Source organism: Arachis ipaensis, chromosome B6 (assembly GCF_059453495.1).
Source record: "Arachis ipaensis isolate K30076 ecotype BB chromosome B6, ASM5945349v1, whole genome shotgun sequence".
Lineage (NCBI taxonomy): Eukaryota > Viridiplantae > Streptophyta > Magnoliopsida > Fabales > Fabaceae > Arachis > Arachis ipaensis.
This window is the reverse complement of record NC_142441.1, coordinates 127936653-127942684: the sequence shown is the minus strand read 5'-3', so window position 1 is coordinate 127942684 and position 6032 is coordinate 127936653.

The following is a 6032-nucleotide window of genomic DNA, read 5'->3' as shown; positions in this document are numbered from 1 at the left end:
CATGGCCTTGGCAATACACCTTCTTGTATAAGATGGATCAAATAAAAAAGCATCCGCAATACTCCTTGCATATTTAGACAATGAATCAGTAATTGTTGATTTCCTAGAGTTTGCTAATTTGATCCTTTTACAATAGTGGAGCACATGATTCTTCAAATTTGTAGTTCCATTTCTTGGATTGGCTCCAAGAACAGATTTGCAATGGTTGCATTTTGCCTTCCACTCTTTTTCCTCTTGAAATCGACTAAAGTATTGCTAATAAACATTCTTCAAGCTCGATTTATTGCTATTTTCAATCGAAGCGAACTCATCTGGAACAAAATTAGCGGTTGTTTCCACCGGGGGTTCTTCTTGTTGTTCTTCTGCAGTCACATCTTGTGCCACTACATCCATGTTGGTACTTGACATTTCGAAGTGAATTCCCTACAAATATATATATATATATATATATATATATGTGTGTGTGTGTGTGTGTGTGTGTGTGTGTGTGTGTGTGTGTAACATGTTTAAATACACTTTGTACAGATAGTTAGATATACAAATTACAACCAGTCTAAATAAAATCAAATTACATAATCAAATTACACACACATACATATAAAACAAAAAAAAAAGAAAAAAAAAATAATCATCTTGTCATAGCTAGTCAAAAATTCTATTTTCTAGTCATAGGATTTCAACTTCACTCTTTTTGGAAAGGTATAAGAAATATTGCCCAGAAGAGCATATTGCCCAGAAATGAATACTAAACGAGGAAAAAAACTTTTCCATTTTCCTTAAACTTGTGAAGCTAAGTATAATTAATAAGCATTGAAATATGAGCCTGAAAACAATGCAGAGACAAGCATTCAGAGTCAGTTCCATGAAACATAATGAACTATGGCTAAATATCCTTATATCATCGCTTTCCCTAAATATCCTCACTGATGTATGTTAATTAACCCAAGGAATGACCAAATCAGAACTAATGAACTATGGCCAAATTTATCAAACACACACGTGCACTGTGCACACACACACATACATATCTAACTAAAATAAAATTAAATAATAACTGAGTTTCAATTTTGAAGGCAGATACATACTTTGAGAGTTTTAGCACAAGGAGCAGCGCTGAACAGAGGAATGACCGAACGAAGCACAGGGTAGGGCACTAAACAGAGGAACAACGCAGGGAAGCTGAATAGAGAACGGCCTTCGCAAACAAGTTGGCGACAAGAGTGAGGAGAGCTACAACACCACCGGCGACGCGTGTAACATGAGTAGCGCCGGCGACACGGTGATGAGCGGATACTTTATACGCTTTTTGGCATTGTTTTTACATAGTTTTTAGTATGATTTGATTAGTTTTTATTATATTTTTATTAATTTTTAAATAAAAATCACATTTCTGGACTTTACTATGAGTTTGTGTGTTTTTCTGTGATTTCAGATGATTTCTGGCTGAAATTGAGGGACTTGAACAAAAATCTGATTCAGAGACTGAAGAAGGACTGCAGATGCTGTTGGATTCTGACCTCCCTGCACTCAAAGTGTATTTTCTAGAGCTACAGAAACCCAAATGGAGCGCTCTTAATTGCGTTGGAAAGTAGACATTCAGGGCTTTCCGGAAATATATAATAGTCCATACTTTGCATGAGTTTTGACGATGCAAACTGGCGTTCAAACGCCAACTCCCTGCCCTATTATGGAGTTAAACGCCAGAAATAGGTTGCAAATCAGAGTTAAACGCCAGAAACAGGCTACAACCTGGTGTTTAACTCCAAAAAGAATCTCTACACATGAAAGCTCAATGCTCAGCCCAAGCACACACCAAGTGGGCCCGGAAGTGGATTTCTACATCATTTACTTATCTTATGTAACCCTAGCTACTAGTTTATTATAAAAACTACTTTTAGTGATTTATTTCACATCTCTAGTTAGTCTTTGACTAATTTTATGTTTTGAGATCACGTTTAGGGGGCTGGCCATTCGGCCATGCCTGGACCTTGTTCTTATGTATTTTCAACGGTAGAGTTTCTACACACCATAGATTAAGGTGTGGAGCTCTGCTGTTCCTCATGAATTAATGCAAAGTACTATTGTTTTTTCTATTCAACTCAAGCCTATTTCTTCTCTAAGATATTCATTCGCACACAAGAACATGATGAATGTGATGATTATGTGACGCTCATCACCATTCTCACTTAGGAATGCGTGCCTGACAAACACTTCCGTTCTACATGAAAGCAAGCTTGAATGCATATCTCTTAGCCTCCTGATCTACGATCAGAGTCTTCGTGGTATAGGCTAGAATTATTGGCGGCCATTCTTGAGATCCAAAAAGTCTAAACCTTGTCTGTGGTATTCCGAGTAGGATCTGGGAAGGGATGGTTGTGACGAGCTTCAAACTCGCGAGTGCTGGGCGTAGTGACAGACGCAAAAGGATTACTGAATCCTATTCTAGCGTGATCGAGAACCGACAGATGATTAGCCGTGCGGTGACAGCGCATTTGGACCATTTTAATTGAGAGGACGGGATGTAGCCATTGACAAAGGTGATGCCCAATATACAGCTTGCCATGGAAAGGAGTTTGAAGGATTGGATGAAGGCAGTAGGAAAGCAGAGATTCAGAAGGAACACAAGCATCTCCATACGCTTATCTGAAATTCTCACCAATGGATTACATAAGTATCTCTATCCTATTTTATATTTTAATTATATTTTAATTATCAATTCACCATAACCATTTGAATCCGCCTGACTGAGATTTACAAGGTGACCATAGCTTGCTTCAAGCCGACAATCTCCGTGGGATCGACCTTACTCACGTAAGGTTTATTACTTGGACGATCCAGTGCACTTGTTGGTTAGTTGTGCGAAGTTGTGAAAAAGAACTAAGATTATGAATGAGCGTATTAAGTTTTTGGCGCTGTTACCAAGGAATGAACAATAATGATTTTGTGCACCACACGGTCAGAGTTTAGAGAGATTTGGATTTGAGAATTGAGAGAAGAGGATTAGGGTTCTTGCGCTGTTGAGGGAGTGGCTGTGAAATAAGGGTTGTAATCTGAATTATTGAGGCCACTAGGTTGTTAAAAGTTGTATTTATATCTCATTAAATGAAAAATACATTTTATAAAAATAAATGAGTTAACACTACAAATTTATAAATTTGGTTCAGTGGCTAAGAACCTTTTGCACATGCTTAAGGTCCTTGGTTCAACTCTCATATGTAACATTTTTAAACATATATAACACATATATATATATGGGGGGTGCGGGTAGGGTTGAGGCTCAACCCGCACCCTACCCGCTCCGCCATAGTAGCTAGAATCTTGATTTAACTCTTAAAATTTTACAATTTAAATCTTGTTAATATTTTACATTTTACATTCTTAATTTACTTTTTCGATTTTACGTAAAATCTCGATTTTCTCTACCTTGCTCCACGCCCAACCCTACCCGCAGCGGATCGGGTTGGGTCAGGTTGGGTACCCGTGGGTAGGGTCCATGCTGCCAGGCCTAGTCATGGACCTAAAGCAATGAAAGTTGATGTTTGGAATGGCTTAGTTGATCACTGGTATGCTTGCTCATAAACTACACACTGCAAGGTCTATCATTTTTGGCGAACACAAGAGAAGAACGGTATAAAGAAAAATATTTCCTATCTCAAATGATTTATGATAGTATATTCTAATAAATGTTGTTATAGGAAGCTAAGTTGAAGCGTCTTGTATCTTTTCTTGAAGTATATGATGATGTTCATAAGAAAAAAAGTGGAGAATATGTTTCTGAAGTATCCAAAAAAATTATTGTATGTGTTTTTAATTTTGTAGTATAATTTAGTTTTAGTTTTCTTAATAATATGTCCTTATTTTTCTGCTGTAGAACTTATATGGAGAGGCAATATCACAAAAATATGGAGAAGATTTAATAGATCAACTTGAAGTTGATCCTGATGTGTGGACAGAAGTTGTAGGAACCAACAAGAAAGGACAAGTTCATGGGTTAGGCCGCAATCTAGATATTGGTATTCGTGATCATAGAAATGTGCTATTACCAGAAGATACACATATTTTTACAGTCAAACCGGTTTCACAAGCAGACATCACTGAAGCTATTAAAGAAGCATTGTCTAGCGCTATAAATATAGTGTTGCCTAGTGTTGTAAATGAAGCTATAGGGAGTAATTTGCTGTCTTTCCTTTCTAAGATTCCAGGATTCCCCAAAAAAAAATGCAAATTTAAGTAAGGTTAATGAAAATAACCATTAGAGTGATTTTGCTGGCAATAATATTGATTAGGTGGCTTATGTTAATGCATTTTGTTAGGCTTAGCTTATTTAGGTAGTTTATTTGTTTGATAGATAATTGATTGGGCAATTTGTTTCATTTTCAGGTTTTATATAAGTTAGCTTACTTTTATTGGTAGTTTACTTAGTTGATAAATAATTATTTAGATTGATTTTTATAGTTACTGATATTGTTAGATTTAGCTTGCTTTGGTATTTTATTTGTGAAGTGTCTATGTTGGAGATGTTACATTAGATTTTTATTTTAATAAATATGTTGAGTTTGAATTTTTTTTAAACATGTTTAATTTTGATGAACTAATTTTATTTGTATGCATTATAATCTTTTAGTTCAATCACTAAAATAAGAAAATAGTATGATGTTTATTTTAGTATAGCGACAAAATTGGCATTCTAACCAATATTCTAGAAAAATTAATGACATACTCACTGTTGATGATGGTGACAAATTAAAGACTCCATTGCGACTGAAATACTTGTGAGATACCTATCGATTTGTCACTAGTTTAAAAGGAATTTGCGATGACATTTTGCGATAATATTGCAACTAATTGACTACATATTATTTCCTAGCAAATTAGCGACTATTTCATAACTCTACTTTCTCAATTCGAATAGCTTTGGTTTAGCGAGAAAATTCCTACAAATTTGATTAAAGATTTTCAAAGATTAGCTACAAATTTGTTACAAATGTGACACATTTGTGATTATATTAGCGAACAACTTGCGACGAGTTAGGTTCGGAAAAATTTCTCGCTACTTAGAGTCAATTAAGCATTCTATTTTGTCTACGAAGTTAGCTTGCATTTAGCGATGAGTCTGCTGCAGTAAAGTTTGTCGCTAATTAGCGACTACCATTTAGTCTATTTCTTCAATGAAAATAGCTTTTACTTTAGTGATGGATTCGCGACTATCTATTCAGTAGCTAAAAAACTTTCTGATGAATTAGCAACTGTTGTGTATGCCTCACTAATCTGCGAGACTGCGACTTGTAATTAGCAAGGAAAGCATTAGTTGTTAGGCGGTAGCTAATCCGTCACAAATTATATTTTGCGTCAGATTAGCGATGATTTTACGACTCTTTTGTGGTAGCTAATCAGTCATATTCTTGTAGTATATTTTGAATTTTATTTTAAGAATAAAAAAATTAATTTGATTATCTCCAAATTTTATTGACTTGATATTTATTTGAAAATAATTTAAAAGTTGATAATTAAATGGTATTCTTAAAGATAATTTTCTTGGGTTAAATTTGATTTTTAATTATTACATTACCCATAATTTTATTAAAATTCTCAATTTTACTATTATCCCTTTTATGAACACTAATTTCTACACACACAACTCTAACCCTAACCCTAAAACACTAAACTCGCACACTCACCCTCCAAAGCCACCGCCACCCACATTGAAAAATAAAGGAAGAGAGAAAGAGAGCTGCGGAGAAGAGGAAGGGGAAAAGGACACGACGAGGAGGAAAGGGAGGAACTGCAGCCGCAGCGCCTTGTCTCCGTCGCCGCTGAGCTTCAACTGTCACCGTGCCTCGTTTTCGTTGCCATGTTGAGAGAGAAACAGTATGCACGTGGAGAGAGAAGGTGTCGCAGGGTGGTTCCATCGCTGTTCCTGCCGCCGGCGAAGCTTCTACCGCCACCGCTGTTGATGGAGCTCACCGGAGTTGCTCGAAGGTTGCCGCCGCTCTTTCTAGTTCTGTTCTAGCTGTGCCGCTGTGCCTTGCAGC